Consider the following 25514-nt stretch of genomic DNA (forward strand, 5'->3'; position numbering starts at 1 on the left):
AAAGGCGCAGATGACTGGGTGGAGAAAGGCCCAGAGGCTGGGATGGGAAAGGTCCAAAGAGTTGTGAGGAGGACGACCCAGAATGCTGTGGAGAGAAAGTCTGAGAGGTCTAGGAAGAGTTATCAGACTGGGAGAGGTGTACAAGAAAGTAGAAGAAGTTACAGAAAGGAGATAAGGAGTTGGTGGAAGGATTGTTTAAAGAGGTGAAGTGTGGAGAAACCTCTGGAATGAGAATGAGAGGGTGATAGAGAGCAGTAGAGGGGAAATGTGGAGGATGGAGTGGTAGAAGAAATTAAACGGAGGAGTGGTGGAACGTCAAGGATGTGAAAGAGGAGGTGGTAGAAGGAAGTGAAGAAGAGAAAAGGATGGACATTAAGGAGGTGACGGAAGAGATGACAGCAAAAGATGCAGAGAAGGAGTGGGATTTTGTTAAGGATGAGGAGGGAGACTGTACTTTAGTAAAGAAGCAGAATAACAGTGCCATAGAGGAGGAAAGGTTGATGCCTGATGACCTCACAAACGCACACACAATTTCCTACACCACATTAACTACTCAAGAGGGGTGGCTGTATTTGTTGCACAATGGCCTGGTGGAAACAAAACCAGAGCCAGTTAGCCTGGCTAAGCCAGTACAATGAGCTTGCACCTCGGACCAGGCTTCGCTAGAGAACAGTGGTAAAGAAATCCAAGATGGCAGGAAGATCTTATTTAACCCCAGCTCCACAGACCATGTGGTCAGAGGTCAGAGACTCCGAATGTTTAGGAAAGAGGAGGAAACAGAGACCAGAAAAAAATGAGAAGAGTGAGGGCATGTTATGGGATTCCCCACCAATGTAGTAAAGGCTGGAGAATTACGAGAAGTGGCACAGCAGAGAGGCCGAAGTCTTGGAGACCTGGACGAGACCAGACACAGATGGAAGCTGCATAAGACTAGAGAAGAGTGGGCCAAGCCAGTGCTGCATGAGGAGCTCTGACCTTGCGTAACCTGGGTGAAGGACTACACAGGAGAATTCTTGTTGGTGGCAGGCTCGGACTGGCCTGTAGGGCAAAAGGCCCATGGCTAAACCAAAAACACAAAATGCTTGTGTGGGCCAGTTTCTTTGGTCAAAGTTGGCCACTTTCTTGAACAATTTGGGCCAGTTTGATGAGTTAATTTTCTCTACGGCTAGTAGTTTTGACCAGTGTTGCTGAATAAATATTCCTTAAAATGCACAATTTGCATGTCACTTTATCAAAAAAACTCCCCTTTGGTTACTATTCAAACAGTGTCATGAAAGGAATGAACAGCCATTTACAACTGTGGGCCACTTTTTCATTGGTGCCTGAGACAATTTTATGATCCAGTTCGACCTTGGTTGGTGATGAGGTTCTAAGATCAGAGATGTTGTTTAGGGGTTGCCAGGGGTCACACATGCAACCCCTCAGGTCTCCCTTGCTACTCCTGTGGCCTCCCTTGCTACCCCCAAAAAATAGTTTTTTTTTTTTTTTTACAAATTAAAGCTCACAGGCTGTGGCCAATGCCAGGTGGCTCTTTGTTTGTAGAGTGGCTGGCTTTCTTGCTCAGGCTTCTTATAAAAAACAGGGGGTTCCACAAGTGTAACACTTTGAGCAGTGACCCTAAATAACAAAGAATAGGTATAACATATAATTTGTCTTTTTGGAATTCCATACAATAATTGCTAGACTCATTACAGGTTTATTTCAGGCACACTTCACGGGGTGAGTCATTGATTTAGTCTGTTCATAAATACCTCAAATTCACAATTCGGATAAAATACTCCAAAAAGCATTTAGAGTAAAATAAGCATCCATTTCAGACTATGGGCCTCATTACGACCCTGGCGGTATGTAGTGAACGGCGCCGTAAAAGGTGCCGGCGCCGTTCACTCCGTACCGCCGCATTACGAGTTCCCCTTGCGGGACACGGTAAGCACACCTGGGAAAACCAGGCATGCTTACCGGGTCCCGCGAGGGGAAGAGGGAGCAAACAATGGGCCATCTCGTAATGGCCCGTTGTTTGCTCCCTATCCCATTCCCATTCAGCCCTATGGGGGCTGAATGGGAATGGGGAAAGACCGTGACCGATTCCTCAGAGGGAGGAATTACCGGGCCTTCCGAACTCGGAATGGCCCAGTAAATCCTCAATCCGAGGACCTGGACCCCAATGCGATTTCGGCGGCAGCCATGCCGACAATAGCGGCATGGTTACCACCAAACTCGTAATGAGGGCCTATGTATTTTGCTTTTCGCAAGTTGCAGTTCTAGCATGTTTTGTCTGCCGATATTTTTTTTTAGATCCATTCTTGTATGAAATGTTTACCTAGTTACAGTGATATCGTAACCATATTGTTCATAGTGTACTTAGGAAAATTGCTATTTGATGCCACTTCCTGTTTTGTCAAGGGGTAAACGGTTGTGTTCCATCGCTTCGCGTGATTTCACTTCGGGGTGGTGTCATGACATCACTTCCTGTGATGTCATCAGAAGCCAAGGTTCACGTGATTTCACTTCTGCTACCCCTGGAATTTTGGTGAAATGACGGCCCTGTCTAAGATCTGGTAACAGTGATGGGAAACTGTGACCATGGGAGCTTTGCTGAAGGAGTAAGACATGGAGATCCCACTCTAGGAGCTTGGAGCGCCCCTGAGAGAACTGAAAAGATGTGATGGACATTTTGAAACAGTGGAGGGCTACGAAACGACAGAGAGACAACTAAGTGAATTCGTGAGTTGAAATACTTAACCAAAGATATTCAAAGAAAGGGCCTCATTACAAGTTTGCAGGAGGTAAATCCATTAACTGCATTTTTTTGGTGATAACAGAATTACTCCCCTTTTTCCTGCACCACCAGATTATATGTTTTGGTGGATTTACTGCATGGAGAATTACTGTGCAGCATTACGGACAATATTTGGAGGAAAGGTGGTGGATTCACCACCACCTTGTTGCTGGAGGTAAACCCTTCACTTTACCTCCATAAATCTGCAGATTTACCATACAATAATCCTGCCGGCGCTAAATCTGCCAAAAATCCCCATGAAACTCCACAGGAACAAGTGGTGGTTACAGTAATTGGGTTTGGCAGTGAGTTGGTGGATTAACTGCCAAATTACCACCAAACTCAGAGCCTTGAAGCTGCATTCAGTTCCAAACAATCAAAAGGAAATTGTTAGATGAAGAAAGTCTTGACACTGCATTTGGGGAAATAGTGAAAGTACCAGAGCACCGGAAAGACATGGGCCTCATTACACCTTTGCTAGGAATAACTGTGGAATTACTGCCAAACTCTATTACTGTTACTGCCACTCAGTCTGACAGTTAATCCCGAACTTTACAAGCAGTGATAAGTCAGTGTTAGTCCCCATTCACAGAGTTCCGGCTCCATGGGGATTATGGGGGAATTACCATAGGGGGGGTAATTCTGCCTGCGACAATAACATCAGTTTTTGGTGGGAAAATTGAGAAAATACCTCTAGCCAAGAGCTGTAAGAATTTACTCCAATTAACCTTCAAAAGCATTGCGCTAAAAGTGCCAATCATTCTGTGTTCACCACTTTTTCCCTGCACCACCCTACTTAGAATTACCCCAAGACTTAGATAAAAAGAAATCCCTGTAATTGCATTTTGGGAAATGGAGTGTCTGCACCACATGAATCACCATGAGACTTTATGAAAATAAATGCCATTCTGACAGTAAAAGCAGTGGAGTTACTATGCTGAGAAAGTTGGGGCGGGGGGGGGACATGACATCTGAAGAAAAGGTGCCCCAGCCAACTGAATGGGGACAAAATGGTGTGCCATGAAAGTGGGGGGGGCAAACACCCATTCCCCCCCCCCTAAAATTACTCCCATGAGTAAAGGTAAAGACATTTCATGTTGAAAATCATATCCCTTATGAAATTCTTTCAGAAGCTCTGTGCATTGTGAAAGAGCAAGAGCCCAGCCATCCTTACCCTAAGATCCCCCTGAAATTCAGTACAGGGCTGGCGACAGAGAACCCCAATCCAGTGATTGATGCCACAGCCACAGCCAATTTACCCTCACACCCAAACCCTACAACTGTCCAATTCAGTAGATATGCGACAATGTTACCAGCATGTCAATGTTAGGGTGAGCGTTGTGCAAAATGAAATGAGCTCCAAGCCCAGAGTGCATTGTGAACTTAGTGATTCGAAAAAGCTAATCTTTTATCGCAGACATATTGTCACATATACAGTTCTGCGGTCATTCTTATTTTCCCAAAACGCTCTTTGATGTTATGCAAAGCAGGCTGGAACCTTACCTGGTCTTATCTGCCCCTTCCCCTTTTTCATAGGGTTATTCATAAGAGTACAGGGCAAGTTGACCAGACTCTACATCTCGGAATGATAACCTGGTTACATGTCAGAAGTGTGAATGTTTGTTACTCCCTGAAAATGAGCAAAAGGATAGACTTTCTTTTTTTCACAACATTTTTTCTTTTTTCTTAATGAGGAGTTCCACCACCATGCCTTCCTTGGTTCTACCCCTAACCCCTTCTTTTCCTTCTTTGGATTTTCAAATGCATTGTTCAGTTTTGTGACTGCAAGCCTGATAACCTTCTATCAGAAATGTATTGAAATTGTTACTCTAGTTTCAATAAGGAGCTTTGCTCAGTAACCGTTAAGTGTGACATTCTTAATATGCCTACAATATATACTGGAGTTGATAATTAGAAATAAGCATTGTAACATTAAAAAGAGGCAGTTACAATGTTAGTAAAATTAGATAATGCTCTTTTTTAAGTATCTGCTTTTGCAAACACCTGCGTCCCACAAGATTTCTGTGTTTGTTCTCTGGTTTCTTAACTGTCAGCAACGGCTGGGTGGCTAAACCCGTACCTGACTATGTGGCTCTCACCCACACAGATAGAGACAGAGTGAAAGAGAGAGAGAGAGAGATAGAAAGGGAGAGGGGAGAGAGAGAGAGAAAGAGAGAGAGAGACAGACAGACAGACAAAGAGCTATAGATTAGTGCATTATAGGCAAACCCCACTTTAATATGAGTTAGTTTACATCTAACGTCTTTATTCCAACTCTCCAGCTGTTCTCAGTCTACTTGATCTCTCCACTGCATTTGATATGGTCAACCACTCCATCGTCATAAAAAGGCTCCATGATATTCTAGGTATCTTGGAGCGTGCAATGGACTGGCTGACCTCCTTCCTCGGCGACCGTCCGTCCCAGGTTACTCTGGGCTCTTTCTCGTCCCCCACCTATATCTTCACCTGCAGCGTCCCCCAGGGCTCCAACATTTCTCCCTGGCTCTTTAACAACTACCTTGCTAGACTTGCACACCTCATTTCCACCTTCTCCCCAAACTTCCAGTGTTATACAGATGACACACAACTCTTCTTCAAACTTCCCTCTGATCCTCTCCTTACTTCCTACATCATTCCTGACTGCCTATGAGCCATCCAGGCCTGGTGTACTTCCAATGTTCTCTCCTGCAATGCCAGCAAGACGAGATCCTTCCTGTTGGGACTCCTGCTCCTTCTTTCTGTCCCTCACTCTGGCCTTCTTCTATAGGCTCTCCCCCTTCTCCTTCATCTGAAGCCAGAAACCTTGGAGTCATCTTTGACTCCTCTCTTTGAATTATCCCTCACATTCAGGATCTTGCTAAGAAGTCCCACTTTCGACTCCACCTCCTCAAAGGAATTCTTCCTTTCCTCACCATTCCCAAGAAGCTCAATATCTCTAGAGCTCTGGTTCTCTGTAGGCTAGACTACTGCAATAGCCTTGTCCTTAATCTACCTTCTTCTTCTCTACGTCCCCTCCAGCTAATCCAGAATAGGGCTGCAAGACTTATCCTTGTCCACAAGCCCAGAGGCCGCAGCTCTCCAGCCCTAAAAACTCTCCACTGGCTCCTGGTGGCTGCCTGGATCAAATTCAAATCCCTCTGCATCATCCACAAAGATGTCTGGGGCCGGGGACCACACTATCTACAACTTGCTGTCACTAAATACTCTCCCTCCAGAACTTTACGTTCCTCTGGCACCAACTTTCTGTGTGTTAAGCACTTCTCAAAAATTTGAGCTGGTGGCCGATCTCTTTTCTTGGCTGGCTCCCTCCTATGGAAGAGCCTCCCCCTTCCTCTTTGACTTGAGCCAGATCTCCTCAAATTCCAGAATCTCCTCAAGACTTTCCTTTTCACCTCCTCCTTCCCTTCCTCCCATCTGTGTTAAATCCCACAGTTGTTGTGATTGGTGTTCAGGGCCCTTATGTGTCTTCCTGGGTCCTGACCTCCCACACCCAATCGCCAATAGCCTCCACCCCTCCCAGCACTTTGCCTTGGCACCCACTGGCCTATGCCACCACAGGCCTACACTCATTTATTGGTGGCTGACCACTCCACCTAGGCACTTACAGATTCTCACTCCCTAGCACTTCCCTCTTGAGATACCTAGCACTTACCCCCAACCCTCACTCCTCATTCTTTCTCTCTCCCTGCACTTGCACGTTCTGAATGCTCACAAGGCCTAGTAGGTCCGTCTATATCTTTCATTGTTATATTTCATTTTCATTCCCATGTTTCCTCCCTATTGCCCTGGGGGCGCTTTGAAACCAATTTACTTGATGTATAAGCGCCTTATAAATGCACAATAAACAAATAAATAGTTAAAGTGTGTCTTGTAAAGTAGCAGTGCATAGTAAGGTGAGGTTTAGGTTATGGTGGGATCAACTTACTTCATTGAGACTGAGTGTTTAGCATCCAAAACGTTTGTAGACTTTTTTTCAATCTATTAAGTGAATGTTGGTGCCTTAACACTGGCATTGCCACCGTTTGTAGACTTGACCTTTTTATAGGTAATAACCTTAAATCTTACACAAAAAAGATGTTCGCGTGCGTGTGTGTGTGTGCGTGTACGTGTGTGTGTGCGTGTGCGTCTGTGAGAACATTGTGCACCTCTGAAATTATGCTGGTGAAGAGTAATTTGCAATTCCGAACACCTGTTCACATAGATTTTTTAGTAAGCCACTTTCTATTTGAGGTAGAGGACGCCCACACCTCCTTCCACTTAATACAAGGAAGGCGTGATTCCTAACCCTGCCAGTCTCTATGAGAAGACCATGGCAGCTTTATCACTGCTAGATGAACAGCCGGGGACACCAGTAATAAGACGCACTTTCGCCACACCTTCATTTTTCCACATATGTAACATAGGGCATTACATGACAGAAATGCGTCAGTGCTGAAAAGTATATTGAGTTGTCCGCTTTACGTAGCTTCACCAATCAACTAACATGACTTCGAATGTCTGCATTTTATGAGAAGGAAACGATGGTCCTCCATGACTTGAAGTTCTGGGCTTTCAGCATTGGATAAAGTGAAGACAGGCATTCAAGAACTGTAAAATTAGGACAAAGAGACAGAGCCATGAGATAAACAAATCACCACTCACACCAAAGCAGTGTTTACTAGCTTAAGCATCCTTTGCCTCAAAACAAAAATCGCCATTGGGGATTAGAACTACCCACTGGGGATAGAACCACCACTCTTGAAAGATCGCAACCAATTTGGATAGACTGCAGCCACCCCAACCAGGAAGAAACAAAACACATCCAGAAAAGGGTTGCTGTTGAAATCCAGAAGAACTTGAGATAAAACCAACCTCCAAGAACAAGGAACAGCCACTGAGAACAAGACCACCTGCAGGAACAGTGAAAATATACAATGACCATAACCACCTGCCAGGAGCTGAATACCCCCATGGAAACCAAACCTAAACCAGGGCCATCTAGCTAGACAATAGCCATGTCTGGGGCCCAGAACCACAAATGGCAAAACCATAAACAGGACCGACCAAGGAGCCTAAACCCACTTGCTGGGACCATGGCCAACTACAGCAATCAATATTCTTGCCATGAAGGAGGACCATCCTTGGAGAACGTGAACCTCTGCAGGATGCCTTGCCATACGGACCAAAACTACCAGCCATAATATCCAGCAAAAATGGGTACGTAAACATCTCCTGGGAGCTGATGGAGGCGTAACAACCTCTAGTGCCATCAACAGAGAAACAAACCAGCTCCAGGGGTGGGACCATTCATATATGCAAAGACACTTCCACATACCTAAGCGAAGAAAATAACCACCTCAAGGAACCACAGTCAACAATGGAATCCAGAACAAGTCTTGAAACCTGAAGCATTCCCTAGGTGCTCGCCGGCCTCTGAAACCTGAATCAACAATGATGAATACAATTATCCCTGGTAAATCATCCATCCATCCATCAGTTTCTGAAGCACCCATGAGCAGGGGAAGCTCCTCCATAATAGACAGCTGGCTGGTGCCCTGCCACTCATGCAACCATTATGGGGAGCTGGTACCGAAACAAAATCAGAGCAAAATACGTGCACAGGAGCACACTCTATCGCAGGAATCCCAACATGCCTTGCATGCCCATAGTTTTTGACTACAACTCCTACTAACACCATGCAATATTGTCAATGGTGAGGGACCATTGGAGTCATAGTCCAAAGCATTAGAAGAGTCACAGGTTGCAGATCCCAGCCGTAGGGCATAATGGCTGGGTCCCTGCGGCCCGAGGGGTTGCTCCTCTGCTGCATTTTCACAGTAAAACCAATTGACAGCATTGAGTCACTAACATTTTAGAGACCTAGATATGTGCAACGTTTGGATGCCTGGTTCTTTGAAACTTGATTCCTCAAAGCTTCCCAATTCCTTCCTAGTGTGCTCTGTGCTTGGTAGGATCCAATGGAAATGGAGCAAAGAGATCAAGCTTAACTGGCAGTCTGGTAAATGAAAACAGAAATTAATGGTTGTGTATGGTGTGGGTGTCAGCAAATGCATGTGTTTATTGACCATACATGTGTATGTGCTTATGTGTATGCTCCTGGTCGAAGGCAATTCATTGTTGGGGTCCATTGATTAGTGGCATTGCTGGCATATAATGTGTATTTTGATTGAACCATTTTACAGTGGTAATGATGACATACTTGTTAAAACGTAACTTTTTGAGAAATATTAATAATGCTTGTATCAAATGTATTCGGTCTAAGTAACAAACGCTGTGATAAACCAGGGTCTGGGTGTTACAAAAATGCTAAGAATAAATAAATAAACTGTGGGCACAAGCATCCTGAAATTGTTTACCATTGGCATTGGAGACATATACTGACATATCCCGGAGACACCAGCATCATAAGTGTTTTGCAGTAGGTACAGGGGTCTTGAAAGCGTTCTACAGTAATAATGATACCTGTTTTCAGTAAAACATATTTGAACCTTGGCTTATTACAAATATGTTCAGGCTTGGGCCAAACTTAGCAAATGCAACAAAGCAGTCGCTATTTCTTGGTCTTAACAATTCAAGCTTCAGTTTGTAAATCAAAGCCATACTTTATTCGGCTGTGAACCATCAAAGTGAAAAACAGCAAGAATACAAACAATGAATACAAATCGGTACATCTCATCAGCAACAAAAGCACTCGTCATAGATAATACAATACAGTAAAATTCATCATCGATAATCCAATTCATATCCCAATTACACAAAACTTTGAAATCACATGTCCATCTGGAGCCCTGGTGATTGTACATCAAACAGTGTCGACAAGTAGAAAGTGACGGAGTGAAAACATGGCTTTCAAGAGGCAAAAGCCGCTTCAGCTACACCATACAAAATAGCGCTTTGCAGAAACAATCTTCAAAAATGATCAGTGGTTAGAAAGTGGCTAGGTGCAAACACATCCTGTGTAATATGTCATCCTATACCAAGTTGAAAATTACTCTGGATGGATATCTTGCTTCATTTGTAGGAATCATTGACCCTCATTTTTGGACTTTAATTGTTTAGCTTTTTGACTTTGATCCTTATATATATACTTATGTTATGCGTATGTTTTGTCAGCACAGTGAAGCCTAAACTAGATTATTGTAATGAACTTTTGGCCAGAGCCCCGGCCAAACAGATTCACTATCTACGGAAAGCACAAAATGTTGGAGTAAGATTGGCGTTTGGTGTATCTGAGAACACATCAACTTCAGGCCTCTACACTGGTTAGAGGTAGAGGAACGCATAAAATTCAAAATAGGATGTCTGGTGTTCAAATGCCTCAATGGGCTGGCACCAATCTACCTAACGAACAAATTGAAGCAGTATCATCCTACTCAGGCTTTAAGGTCGGAAGACCAATGACTGCTTACTATTCCTAGGACGAACTGTGTCTCAAGAGGAAATCGCAGTTTTTCAGTTGCCGGACCAAGACTGTGGAACAGTCTTCAACTCAACCTAAGAAGGGCAAACTCCCTATCGACTTTTAGAGCAGGTTTAAAGACCTATTCATTTAAATAGGTCTTGCTTCACTGTCCTTGGTGAATTTCACTGGCTTTAGTAGCTTCTGGCTGAATTTTTCTACTATACTCAGCTTGTGCTCCGTCTGCGCCAGGATACGATTAAGTTTGTTGTGTGCGCACTATAAATAATTCAAAATCAAATATGGGCGTGTTGCACTTATATAAGAAATAAATGACAGATCCAGAAGAAGCCAAGATCACCTCAGCGGTAACATACTGCCTTCTTTATTTACAGCCGCAGTGGCTAGTGAAATTCCAAAAAGGTAGGAGATACAAATCTGCCCCAATCTGAGGTGAGGGAATGGAGCATGTCAGACACCTGTAGGAGGTTTTCAAATTGTGCCCTACAAAAAACCTTTTTGAAAATGGGCAAAATGGTATCCCGTATAAAGAAAAAAAGAGATATTTAGCTCTGACTGAATCCAGAATCAAGAATTTTAGGTTACTGAAATACGGTACTTAACGTTGGGGGCCTTAGTTTGCTATGAAAAGAAACTGCATCAAAGGTTGTTGCAGCCACTTCTTTCTTCTCAAGGGACTGTGTGACGGTGCCACGCATATGACGCCAGGAGTACAGCTTTGGTTTACCAACAAGGATACATAAAATAGAAATAGATGTGTGCCCAATGCTTTCACCAGTTTTACAGACTCTGCACATTTTCCTAAGTGCGCTTGCTGAGACCTGTGTGCAGCTTGCAGATCACAGGCTCATATTTCAGCAGTACCCTGTGACCGAATGGGAACACAGGCCTACAGGAAAGGATTTTGGGCTCAAAGTAAAACTCCCCCTTATGGCATGGACCAAGAGAATGCCCGTCAGTTATAAGTATCACTTTTAAAGAAGCCTTAATAACTTTGTCAAGATGGATGGGAGCTGTTCCTATAGTTACTTGTGAATTTAAAGAGATGATGAAAGCTACTAGGGTAAAGGTGCCAGGATGGGTCAGCCTAAGGTATCACATGGGTCTTGAGCTTAGAGCCCTTTGGATAGTACACATGCAGTGGTTGGGGATGCCGAATAACTCTGACACCAACTATTCGAACCAACTGAGGAAGATGGCAAAGTTTGCTGTTTTATTATCAATTGTCTAAAACAGGGAGTTACAACGGACATCGATGGACGTTTGTTTGAGCTCTCGTACATGTCAAATAAAAACACATTCATATATTAAAAATGTGTCCTACGTGATGTCATAGTATGTGGCAAATGAGAACAATCTACTAAGGGTTGTGATAGGCTCAAGGAGATCATCTAAGTATACTTTCTATAAGGGGTGGGATTGTGATTGGATCTCTATGCCTACCGCTAAAGCAAGTCATCTTCAGCACTGTTAAGTACATGGTATATCATTCGCTCTCAAACTATAAGGCCCTTTGTTATAGGGTCCTCTACAATTGATTGGCATGCTTGTGCCATGTCTGGAACATTCGGTTCACTTCGCAGCACGTAAGCTCATTCCCAGGTGGCAGGTGCCACGAGGTGGTCTTGACTTTACCTCCCCACCCAATTAGCCCAATGTCTCTCATCACCCATGCCTTCTGCCATGAAGATTGTCTTTGAACTTGGCTTTGCGGAGTATTCTTGTCTCTGGGAATATAAGGGAGTGTGACCTCACACTATCGTTGTTCTAGGACTCCAAGCTCAACTCTCTTTCAATCCTTGGCTCACGTGACAGGAGGCCATGATTTGGACCATTTTGCAGTATTTAAATGTCTTTTTATGAATAAAACTTGACACGCTTGGTGTTCTTTCTTTGCACCTTAACAAGGGATGATTCAGCTTCTCACGTTTACCGCCTTCAAGAATAGATAACCAGTCTTGGCTGCCTTTAGCCTTGACGCCAAGCCAGACAGCTTCATAATTCAAGTCTGTGATCTCAGCTAATTCTTGCTGCAACACAGCTCTCAGCCTTTCCTCTCCATGGGTTTGGGCTTACTAAATTCATGACACCGTTGTCCAGCTTCTATACAATGGCGGCTCCGTCTGCAGTATTTCACTACGTATAGCCGGCTTCTATGATCAATTAGTCTACTTGCGTTAGAGCATCTGTACAGTTATTGAACGGCTTGCATTTTCTGCAGTGCGTTACACATGTGCAATCTTCTTCTTGCATACAAAGGTTTACTTCATTCTTAACTTCGTCATCAGTTTCTAGAAGCTTCATGCATCCTCTTAATTCAGTGTTCTTAGTGCGTCATGCTTGTTTATTGTGACATCACCAGCTCCTCTTTAACTCTTTTCATATTCCTTCAGGGAGTTCCTCCCTTACATTATCATCTCTTCAGGAATACATTTGGTAGGTCTTTCTCAGAGGGTACCTTCTTTTGAATATTCTCTGGTGTATGGTCACAACTGCAGGTGTCAAGCACAGCAAAATCTCAGGCTTCCAACATACAGGAGGTAGGGGGTGGGACTTGCGGCAGAAGCATTTGGCTGCTCCTCTACACTCCCCCCTCTGGTCAATTTATCGACCACCTCTTCACTGGTTTCCACATCTTGATATTTTCTCTTGAAAAAGTGCTTCTTTGGAGTCTAGATCTTCATCACCCCCTTCAGAATGCTGGCTGATTTAACATGTTCATCCACACTACAGGTCATGGAGCTGCATTGTCCATTCAGATTACAATAGAGCCATCATTCCACATACTTCTTATGATTCTTTAGATACAGAAACTTTGTTCCTACAGGCGCTGCGCTACAATGCTGGACTCTATGTATTTTCTGACATCTTCATCAGTCAATTCCTTGGGTCCAAACCCTGATTTGGCATTAATCATGATCTTCATTCCTACTACTTTCTTCACTGTCTTCTTATATTGGGGAATTATTATCCTGATCACACATAATCCAAACATCACCATCACCAATATTGTTCCAAGAAACTTGAAGATGTTTGTAATCCACTGCGGAATCCATGAGAATATGGAAGCAAACCAAATGTCATCTGCAATGTCCTCTGTCTCGTCTTCCATCTGGGTATGCAGGTTCGTCAGCAACGTTATGGCCTCTGTCAAGGTCCCATTCTCGTCATCATGAGAAGGTATGAATGTGCAAAATGGTGGCCCGATTTTGGCACAAACTCCTCCTTCCATCGCTGTGATCATATCAAGGACATATCTGTTCTAGAGGGTCATCAGTCGTATGGCCCTCAGCTCTTCTTTGATAGCATTGAATCCCTTTATGGTAGTGTTAATTGTCTGCAGGAGCTCCCTTCTGGTAATTTGCAACCATTTGGTACTGGCCATCATCTGGATCCCAGGAATGAAGATAATCATGAATATTGAAGCAGTCTTGCTGAACAACCCATGTTCAAACGGAATGGACTCAAAGGCTTCTATTGACTTGGCTGAAAAGTAATTATCTCTTCTGGTCCGATTGAGAAATTCAAGCGCTCTTCTTTTTCTCAAATGGGCATCTACTTTGGAAATTCTCCAATGTTCAGGTCACTCTGAGGAACCACTAATGCTGGAACAAGGCTGCTCCTCTACAGTCTAACTGGAGAAGTTCTGATATTCTCACGATACCCGAATCTGATATTCAGTCTGTGGGATATATTGGCCACCTCGCTTCTTGGTTATCAATACTGTAAGAATTGAATGCCTAACAAATGATGGAGTTGAATGTTTGCACAGGCAATTATAATAAAAAGGACACATTTTTCCTAAATAGCTTTTGTTCCTCTGAGATGTTTTGTGCAGTGCTAATTTGTAGTTGCAGGGTAAAAGAAAGGTTGGGACCAGAGCAGAAGGTCTGGGGTATCCCCTATTTACCCCAATAGGTAAAGGTATGAGTAGCCAGTGGACATCCCTTGCCTCAAAAGCCCCTCTAGGTTCAAAAGTGGTGGAGCACCACGTGACTTCATCACATTCGCCACAAGACATATGTCCCAGTAGCCCAAAGAGCTGAGGGACCATATATATTTGTCCTAGTATACATAGGAAATCATTGAAAAAGAAAGATTCTACTCCAACTCAAAGCCAACAGGTAAGTGGAATTATTCATTGAGAGTGGCATTGCACTGAAAACAGCACTACACCATGCACTGAATGGGTGAAAACACAAACAACAAAGCTAAATCGCACAATAAAGATCACAGCATTATAAACACGACAACGTTGCAGCCACCGTTGCACAAATACTCGGCCTTCTCTATGTAGATAGGTTTGCAGGCAGGGGGAACTGAGGTCCATGGCCACACCATCTGCATAGGCACATTTTCTACACATCACTGCACAGAACCCACAGGCTTGTGCACATTATCTTCGCACACTAACCAAATACAGTACCCTCCATAATCCCCCACATTCACACAGGCAGGATCTCACAAGTGCCATTGGTTCCCGGAGGTTAAGGTTATACACACTCGTATCAGTCTGATACCTCAGAACCAATCACTTCTTGTGACCCTGTTGGGTTGTCCTTGCGTCATCACTGGGGCTGTCCCCTTGTCCCGTGGTTCTGCGTCTCTGCTGCCCTGGCCTCACAGCCCGAAAGACTCTGCATAAGGGAGTAAATATATCAGTCCTTTGCATGCAAGCAGCAGCGTTGTGCATGTAATCTGCATGTCAGAGACTATGGGCCTCATTACAACCCTTAACGCCTGATTACCATTAGCAGGCGTTAAAATGCAAGGCGCTAACCCGCCTTGGTGCTAATTACGGCACCGTAATTTACGGTGCCGTAATTAGCGCCTTCCCCACTCCCATTATGCCCTATGGGGCAAAAATGGGAATGGGGAAGGGTAAATAGGGAATGGGGATTTACCGCCCCACTCACCTTGGAATGGGGCGGTAAATCCGCCATCCACCATGGTGTAAACAGAGTTTACACCATGGTGGTAAAGTAGGGAACTTACCGCCTGGGTTGTAATGAGGCCCTATACATTTAACTGTCAAAAAGTTATAGCACTTTTATAATATGGTATACATGAAGTGGTTGTGTATGTCTGTGGGGGGGGGTAACCCATGTTTTTAAAAACACAGCATTTATTTAAGCAAACCATTGTTCTGCTTGTTTTGGGTGTTGTGAGTTGCCGGGATAGCCAAATCCATTGCCTAACAGAAACCTAGTGGCACTTTTATTGTGTCTGTGGACATAGACAATGCTGACTCAAAAAAATGCCTGCCTTGATCTTCATTTGCTCAATCAAGTTGGCACTGCCCTTACATAGTCCCGATTATGAATGTCCTTAATTTATTTTCAGAGTGACCATTCAACGCCAAAGTTCTGCACTTATAATAATTTGATTTGTATATAGCGTTTAAATAGAAAGTGCTTTACCTACGACATATTAACATACATTACTAATATTACCCAATCGAAATTGGTACCAAAAAGCTGTGCGACTTTGAGAAAGTGACTTTATGCCCAAATTGTCTAAATTAATGAAATCATATTATTAATATAATAATGAAAATAAATATAGCTTCTCCAGACATAAATGCAGAGCTGCTACCCCAGGCATAGCACCTAGTGGAACACCTTTAAACTACTGAGCAATACTTGTGTGTAAAGATAGAGAGCGACAGTGAGGCAGAACTGTGACAGTGATGGCCACTTTGCGGCACCAGCATCCTGAATTTGACCTACAGTGGCAATGCTAACATATATACTATGGGAAGCAGCGCCATGAACGTGAATAACAGGGACAGTGAAGCCAGTGGACGCCAGCCTCGGTAAAGTGTTTTACAGTGGCAATGATGGCATGTAGTGTGCTCACCAGAATTCATGAAAGTGTTTTACAATAAGATGTATGCTATATATTGACACATGCATCATGATTATTTGCTCTACAGTGATAGTCCTGGCATATAGTGTGTGTAATGAATATGTCCTGTAAAATACTCCTATGTTCTGTTGGTTACTTGGCAACTACTGAATATTTTTCATGCATTAACGCTATAAGACTAGTTATATTTTGTATGTCGTTTTACCTTTTCTTTTTGCAAAAAAAATAAATTGCTGTAAAGATGCACGATTCCAAACCCATATTTTAAAAATGTTCGCAAAAGGATAAAGCCCCCAAAATCTCTATAGGTTTTTTCAAGCTTCCTTGCTACACTTGTCAGACCCACAAATTAGTGGGAAATGGTTACGCCCCTCTACTGAAAAATGTCACCAGCTGCCACTGTTGTTGGTGTTCAACCTCGAAATTGAGAGAAGCAGTTCAATAAGACGACAAGAAGCACTGGACTGGTTCACGAACTTGTGAGCCAGTAAGATAGCTCAGTAGGCTGAACGCTCGTTGCTGCGGACTGTGTGTGATCCACAGGTCACAGATTTGAATCCCGGCAAGGCCAGCTCAGCCTTTCACCCGTCCAATGTCGATAAATGAGTACCAACTTCGGTTGGGTGATAATTGCATGTAAATGTTCTATGTACAGCGCTTTGGTGAAGGCACTACATAAAGAACAAACCATTATTATGGTCATAGAAACCAACATTTTACCATACACCTGGGAAGTGGTCAACACGAGAAACCCAAAATGCTAAGCCCAAGTGTGATCCACATGCAACCCTGAGGCATCAGAGTGTAACGAGGAAGAAATCTCATCGACCGAAGCCTAGTCAGCATTGGTTTGTCAACCTCGGACAAGGGAGTCGCCTGTACAAAGGGTTCTGGGTTCCTCACTGCTGGGACTTGTTAGGACAAAGACCATTCCTAAGGGTTCCCCCTTCACTGCTTTTGTAAGTGACAATAACGCTACCTGACCAATTCAAGCAATCATTGAAAGGCCAGAAGTTGAGGTACGTTTGCCCATTGACCCTTGATCTCCTCTTTGTATCTTCTTCGGAACAAATGATGGCCTTATACACAAAGCATTTTTCAATCTGATTTTGCCATTATAAAATGCTTCTGTGAATTAGGCCCTATATGTGTTCTCCCAACCATCCTGTTTGCCTCTTCCAATTGCCTAAATCATGTGATGTTGCGAAGAACATCCATTGCTCCTGACTGTAAGTAACATGCGGCTTCCAAAGACGAACACCCAACATCAGGCTGATCAAACATTTAGTGAAATAATGGCAACAAATCTGTACCATTATATAAAAATAAATCAGAGTAAAACCAAAGGATAGCCTGAGATAAAACCAGCAAGTGTACAGCCCCAATCGTAAACCTCAAACCTAGATGGATCGAAAACAAAATGGTGTTGCTGAATAGGTGGCAATACGCCCTGCAGAAATTGGCAAGAACTTCTCCAGGGTGAACCCAATGTGTTGGAGGAGAGGCAGCAAGATGGGGCCATACTGGCACATGTGTGGAGCTGCCCAGGAGTTCAATCATACTGGAAAGAGGTGCTGGGCTACAAAAGGAGATGGGGAGGCCCCTAACGCCTCTGCTAGTACTGTTTGGCAGGGAAAAGGATGAGGATGGGTTAGTGGGTATATACTGCACATGTCTAGGAACCTGTTACTGGCAGCAAGGACAGCTATCACTATATAATGGAAAAGGGCACTGTTACACTGTTTCCGGGAATGGGTGGAAAAGGCACATGAAATCTACAAAAATGGATAACTTAACCACCTTGCTACAGGAGCGTCCAAGGATCTTGGGTTCAGAGTGGCTGGCCTTTCTAGAGAAGCACGCCAGAGGAGGAAGGGCAAGACAAGTGGACAGGGAGGGGACAATGGGAACGACATCTTAAGCAGCAAAAGGCCACTGTTAATCATGTAAAGTAGAGTGGGAGATTGGGGTTGGGGAGGGGAGAGGCAAAGTAGGGGTTACAGGGACGAGTGAACCTTAGAGTGTTGCTCGTGGGGCGGGAAGGTGGAATCAGACGTATATGTGTCAAATCATGTACTTGTTTGATTATTATTGTCCTGTGAGATGGAGCCAGTGCCAGTAAGATAGCTCAGCAGGTCAAGTGCTCACTGCTGCGATCTGTCTGTGATTTGCAGGTCACTGGTTCGAATCCCGGCAGAGCCAACTCAGCCATTCATCCTTTCGAGGTCGATAAATGAGTAACAACTAGATTGGGTGATATTGTATGTAAATATGTTCTATGTTAGCACTTTGGTGAAAGCACTAAGTAAATAAAACAACATTATCATTACAACCACCCAGGACGTGGCTGTTTGTATTGTGAGGGGGGCTTATTTTTTGTGAAAACCCCAAAAAAGGTATTTGAAAAATAAATTGTGTGGGTGCCAAATGTGCTGAAACAGGCAGGTGTCAATGTACTCCTTGGCATGAACAGATCACCACCAACAAACAATGCAATTGGAAAACTAAACACGCAAATACAAGCCATTATTAGATGGTAACATTCTCACGCTTTAAAGTCTGTGACTTCAAGATCATGCTAAATGAAAAACGGAGGAAGAAAAATTGCACCTGGACAAGTACTGGAAAACAGAAAAAGATGATCAGCAGAATAAAAGCACTAGATAGGTCTGGCGTAAAACAGGTGACAAAGGAGATGTGACCTGTAGTCCAATGAGAAAGCATCACACTGAACAACAGAAGAATTCTAAAAGCACTGGATGCTGATAAAGCAAGAGTGGTCAATGGGGCCCCCTGCTCCCAGTGCAACTGTCGGTTGTGGTGTACTGACCTCAGTGCGTCCTGATTGCTTCGTGCCGCCAGGCGAGGAGGCCCACGCGACCCATCTTGAAACATGGACCAAGGAGTCTAACACGTGCCTGAGTCGCAGGGCCAAACAAAGCCTGGAGGCGCAATGAAGATGAGCGCCACGGCGTGCCGACTAAGGTGGGATCCCATCGCAGTATCGCAGCGGGCACCCCACCGGCCCGTCTATCCCATTCTGTTGGGAAGCTGAAGTATCAGGGTCTGTGATCGGACCAGAAAGATGTTGAACTATGCTTGGGCAGGCCGAAGCTAGAGGAAACTGTGGTGGAGGTCCGTAGCGGTCCTGATGTACAAATTCGTCATCAGATCTGGGTATAGGGGTGAAAGAATAATCAAACCATCTAGTAGCTGGTTCCCTCTGAGGTTTTTCTCAGGACAGCTGGCTCTCAGAAACCCCAGTTGTATCTAGTAAAGCGAATGATTATAGGTCTTGGGCCCAAAACAATCTCAACCTATTCTCTAAATTAAAATGTGTATGAAGCCCGACTCGCGGCATGGTGCGCTGGATGAACCGAACGCCGGGTTACGGCGCCCAATGCTGACACTCATCAGACCCCAGAAAAGGTGTTAGTTGATATAGACAGCAGGGTGGTGGCCATGGAAGTCAGAATCCACTAAGACCTGTGTACCAACTCACCTGCCGAATCAACTAGCCCTTAAAATGGATGCCACTGGAGCGTTGGGCCCAGACGCAGCCGCGCTGGCTCCTGAGAACTGCAGGAGGTAAGCCACGACGAGTAGGATGGCTGTTGCAGTGCACATGGAAGCCCATGGCAAGGGCTGAGGTTGAGCCACCACAGGTGCAGATCTTGGTGGCAATAGCAAATATTCAAACGAGAACTTTGAAGACTAAAGTGGAGAAGGCTTCCAAGCGAACAGCAGTTGAACATGGATCAGTCGGTCCTGAGAGCTGGGCGTACGCTGTTTGGAAGGGACCAGTGATGGCCTCTGTTGCCATCAGCCAATCGCAAGGGAGTCGGGTTCAGATACCTGGAGTGGCAGAGATGGGTGCCCTTGCAGCGTCCAGTGTGTTAGCGCAAATGATCCTGGAAAAGCTGGCAGGAGCCCATGGAGAAGCTGGCAGGAGCCCTTGGAGAGTTCTCCTTTATTTGTGAAGGGCAGGGCACCCTGTAATGGGTTTGCCCCGAGAGAGAGCCTTGGAAAGCAGCGTAATTCCGGTTGCGCTCGCTGAGCTCTCGCTGGTCCTTGAAAATCCGGGAAGATGGTGTAAATCTCACGTCCATGCCTAAGCCATATCCGCAGCAGGTTTCCAAGGTGAGCAGCCTCTGACATGTTGGAACTATGTAGATAACGGAAGTCGGCAAGTCAGATCCGTAACTTGGGAATAAGGATTGTCTCTAAGGGCATGGTCGGTCGGTTGGCCTGGGATACAAAGCGTGGCTTGGTGTGCGCCGTAGCTAAACGAGGCATCTCCCCCTTTGGGGGGCAGCACTGACTCTCGTTGCGAGCAGATCCCTTCCTGAGGATCGTCCCAGCTGTGGTAGTCACCTCCCTCCGTTCGGACCTACCATTCTGCCTCGGCTGATGGCTAGCAGCTGACTTAGAACTGGTGCGGACCAGGGGAATCCGACTGTTTCATTAAAACAATGCATTGCAAAGGCTTGCGCCGGGTGTTGACTTGATGTGATTTCTGCCTAGTGCTCTGAATGTCAACGTGAAAAAATTCAATGAAGTGCAGGTAAACGGCAAGAGCAACTATGACTCTCTTATGGTAGCCAAATGTCTTGTCATCTTACTAGTGACATATGAATGGATTAACGAGATTCCCGCTGTCCCTACCTACTATCTAGCAAACCCACAACCAAGGGAATGGGCTTGGCAGAATCAGCAGGGATAGAAGACCCCGCTGAGTTTGACTCCAATTTGGCACTTTGAAGAGACATGAGAGGTGTAGTATGAGTGGGAGGCCCTCGGTCCGTCAGTGAAATAACATTACTCGTATTACTTATGGCTCCAAGCACCCGGGTGCAACCCACTATGGGTACAGTGGCAGGTGGAGAGATTGACTAGGGTGGTGCACCTATCAAACGATAATGCATGTGTCCTATGGTGAGCTCAGGGGGGGACAGAAACCTCATGCGGAGCAGAAGGGCAAAAGCTTGCTTGATTTCAATATTCAGTATGAATACAGACTATGAGATCAGTGCACCAGCTGAATTGTGGGCTGGGAGCTCTCGTCTCCCTTCCCAGTCAGCCTAGCAGACTAGATGGCCTTTGCCCAGCCGTTGGCAGAGTAGCAGGACCTAGCCTGTGGGAGGCAGGGAAGAGAGGCTGGGCCTTGGTTGCGGATGGCGGCTCAGGCCACAGCCCCAGGGTGTGGAGGTGGCGACTTAAGCCCTGGACCCTGAATGGTAGTCTTAAGACAGGCGCTACCTCATGGCCACTCGGCCATCTAGTAAGGGTGGGCCTACCAGGCCATCTGGTCCTGTGGCTGTGTCGACTAGCCATCTAGCCGGACGGTCGGATCAAATGGCCCGAGTTCCGGCTGGCCTGGCTGACTCCTACATTTTATCCGCATGGGTTCCACAAAGTCCTCTGGTCCGATCGCCCCGGCCATGTCGATGGGAAGTGTCTTCCTGCAGGGAGGCTTTGTGGCACAGGCGGCAGATGCCTCCTCCTCCTCCTCACCCGGACCGGTGCCCCCGGAAGGCGGTGAGCCAACCCCCCGAGGTGGCCGGGGGCACCTGTGCCGCTGTGCCCAACAAGCCTGAGCGCAGGGCGAGGCCAGCATCTGAGGCCTGGGCGGGAACTGGGGTCCAGTGGGAGTCACAGGGGAGAGCTACCAGGGTTCTGCAAGGCAGTCCAGGGCCCCCTGGTTTGGCATCCCAGAGTCAGGCCTAAAGTGACTGGACCAGGAGGGCAAGAGCAGAATGAGAGTTCCACCAAACCCAGCAGCTGGGCACCCACTCGTATAGGAAGGCATTAGTGTGAGTCCCGGCTAGGGCTTCCTGAGGCTGGCTGGGGCATTCCGGGTTTGCATCCTAAAAGAACCAAGCCCTAGTGCTCCCTCCCTGCCCCCCACCCAACCATGCTGGAGGTCACTGCACACCCCGCCCCACTCCAGAGAGAAAATATCTAACACACCACTGCTGATCGGGGGTGCTGACCCTCCCCCCAGATGCCTTATACTTTTACCAAAAGCTAAGCTCTTAACACCTCAAGGCCAGAGGGCCAGGATCACCCCCATCTGCTGTCATCCTCCCTCCTCCGGCCATGGGTGCCCAGCAGCCAATGTGGGCGTGAAGGCCATCCAACCCCCAATGCCAGTTTCGTTTTTCCCATTGCAAGGGTGGGCTTACAAGTCCCAGTATGCAGTGTGAGAGAAAAAAACAGGACTGGCTCAATGATTCTGCATGGACTTGTGAGACTTGACAACTATGAGTAAGTAAGGGCAGGAAATTACATTTGTCAACTGGAAGGAAAACATTGTTTAAAGCAGGCAGCGGTGGAATCAACTGCAGGATAACAATTGTATAATTCAAACTTTAGCCACGCTTTATTCTATACCTGTCTGTTCTGAATTATTTCAAATATAAGAATCTACTCCACAAGGTGCAGTTATGGGTTGCCCTCGAAACACAGAATAAAACAAGGCCAATTTAAGGCTTCAGCATGAGAAATAAAAGAAGGGCTCCAAAAGGAGGCCCTCTCAAGAGCTGCAGATTTTCACTGGAAGAACTTCGTCCACCATACACCGAGAGGTGAAGGCGCCGGGCTTGTGCTGCGTCAGCAGGCCGCAGGCGGCAGTGACGCAGGACGAAATGAATCACCCGAGTAATATTCGGCGCCCAACTGTTTTAAAAACAAGTCACGGATTCTGCCTTGATCGTGCTCAGATTTGTTTTGTATGATGGCAAGTTGACCTTGCCGGGATCTCCTCCTGAGTGACACCCTCCCAGTCGAGAGGTATATGCCTCCTCCCCTCGACGCTCAGCTCTCTGAGTACAGTGCAGGGTCAGCTCTCTGAGTACAGTGCAGGGAGCAGTACCCCACACTAACGAATAATAGGCCGTTGACTTTGCCCTTTTGGGAAATTGGGGCGAGATATGACTCTGCGGTTTTGTGAGGGTGGTGGCAATAAATTGCAACACCAAACACTAGTCTTGGACTAATATCACCGTCTCAACAAGGTCAATGTTTACAATACGCTCCAATGTGGACTCAATCCTTGTAAAAATGTCAACACCCTCCCCCAAAAAATGACCACCATCCGCAACATTGGACTTCGCCCTCCCCGGAGACTCAACACATAGAAAAAATGTATGTAGCAGAGGGCGCAAAGAGTAAAATGTGACCCTCCTCCCCACGTCTTTTCCAATGCTAGCATTCTGACAAGACAGACAGATTTACACATGTTTAGAGAACTGTGACAGACAGCTTATTAGCGCGTGTCAGGCACGGCTTCCCTGGGGCAGCGCTGGGAGCAGAGGCCAAAAAAATCCCCGAGAACCACACAGAGACGAGGAGACGACTTACTAGGCTGACATGCACATTTTTGCAGGGAATTGTAATGGGCAGGACGCACAGAGAATTATGCTCCACGCGCCAGGCTCTGCGCGCAGCAGTCATTTCTATTCAGCAATAAAAACCTGACACAGAGCTGTACCGTCTCCTGGTAGGGATATCTTTCCACGGGCTCAGCATGTCACTCCCCGAAGAAGTAATTCACGTCATGAGACCTTTCCCTTGATAAAAGCATCTCCCCCCGGGCCTCTGGATGCCTTCCTAAGTAAGGCACTTGTGTTGTGGTTAAACCACAAGTCTAGGAGGAGTGCCTCGGGAGCGGGAAACACGCATTCACAGGTGGCAAAGAAGGGCTATGATAAGGACTGCCACATTCTGACAGGAAACAAACACAGTAGAAGTTGCACGGTTGTGTTCCAGTACAAAGTGCTCCTTCATTTAGAGGTGACAGTATGAATTTGTATAAGGCTAGCTTAGGCGCAATGCACTCGCCTTGGAAACAAGAAGATGTGGAGCAACACAGGTTCCATCCCCGGGTCCGCGCTTAGAAAACTCTGGGTACTAAGCGCGCTAAAGTATTTTGTCATGTATTAGAAGTGAATACACGGAACAGCCTCCCTGGAGAAGTGTCGGGGACTGCTGTGTTGTCTATGCGACACATGCAGCTCCAATGTGGCCTTGTTGGTGCATAAGTAAGGAGGCGAGTGACGTGTTTGTTCTTTGCTTGTTCCAGACTCTCCAGCTCCTGTAAAGGGGGAAGGCACTTTATCTGAATGAGCAGTGGCTGTAAGGGCAGGCTGGGGCGTGGGAGGGCGGGGGGGCATTCGTGTTGGTGTGCTTGCATGTTAGCATCCGAGTTACTCCTATGGGAGACTGGCAGGACCAGAGCCACTGCACACAACATCCCTGCCAAAACATGAACAAAGTGTGAATTGCAAAGAAAACATGAGTATGTGGTCTTGTAAGCCTCGGATGCCCTGTTTATCTGCTGGGATCAAAGCCTCTTCGCTTTAGGGGAAGCAGCCCGCTACATTGTAGGCTATACCTGGGTCCTTTGTGGGTGATGCTGGCTTCAGGTGTACCGGCTGGTTCCGCTCTGAACCTGTATTTAGCATGCATCTGCCTCGCCGGAGAGGTCTTCTGGGCTAAGGAATGCTTAGCCCAAGGCAGCTTGTAGGGCAGGGACCCTGATCAGAATGGGTAAAACCCATGGTGGGGGGAAAAATGAGCATGTGGCATGGAGCTGAGAAGTGCCAGGAACAGAGGAGGTGTAAAGAGAATTAAGACTGATAAACTTCCCTCTACTACCTCCTCCTCCTCCTCTCTCATCCCTGATTGTCTGACCACCATCCAGGGATGGTGTGTAGACAACGATCTCTGTCTCAATGCCAGCAAGACGGAGATCCTTCTTATCGGGACACCAGTGCCCTGTTTCCTTCCCACCCTCTGGCTGCCCTCTTTGGGCCATCTACCCTCACCATCCTGTGAGGCCAAAAACCTTGGGGTCATCTTTGACTCCTTTCTGTCATTCACCCCTCACATCTTGGACCTTGCCAAAAAGACCCATTCCAGCTTCACCTTCTCAGAGACATTCTCCCTTTCCTTACCTTCCCCCAGAAGCTCAATGTCTCCAGAGCTCCTCTCTAGGCTAGACCACTGCAATAGCCTCTTCTTCAACCTCCCCCTTTTTTCCCTACGCCCCTTCAGCTAATCCAGAATAGGGATGCAAGACTTATTCTTGGCCTCCAGCCCTAAAATATCTCAACTGGCTCCCAGTGATTTCAAGGATCTAATTCAAGACCCTCTGCATCACCCACAATGCCTTCTGGGGCCTGGGGGCCACGCTATCTCCATTTTCTCTCCCCAAATACCTCCCTGCTAGAGCCCCCTCTGCTTCTCTAACTCCAACTCCCTGCTTGTCAAACGCTTCTCCAAACACAGAGTCGGGGCAGGTCTCTCTCTTCGGCTGGTGCCTTGCTTTGGAACAGCCTTCCAACCCCTCTCAGGCTTGAGCTGGACCTCCTTAAATTCCAGAAATGTCTAAAGACTCTGCTTTTCCCTAAATCTTTCCCTCCTTCCCATCCCTGCTAATCCTCC

Source organism: Ambystoma mexicanum, chromosome 11 (genome assembly GCF_040938575.1).
Source record: "Ambystoma mexicanum isolate Mex_15411 chromosome 11, UKY_AmexF1_1, whole genome shotgun sequence".
NCBI lineage: Eukaryota > Metazoa > Chordata > Amphibia > Caudata > Ambystomatidae > Ambystoma > Ambystoma mexicanum.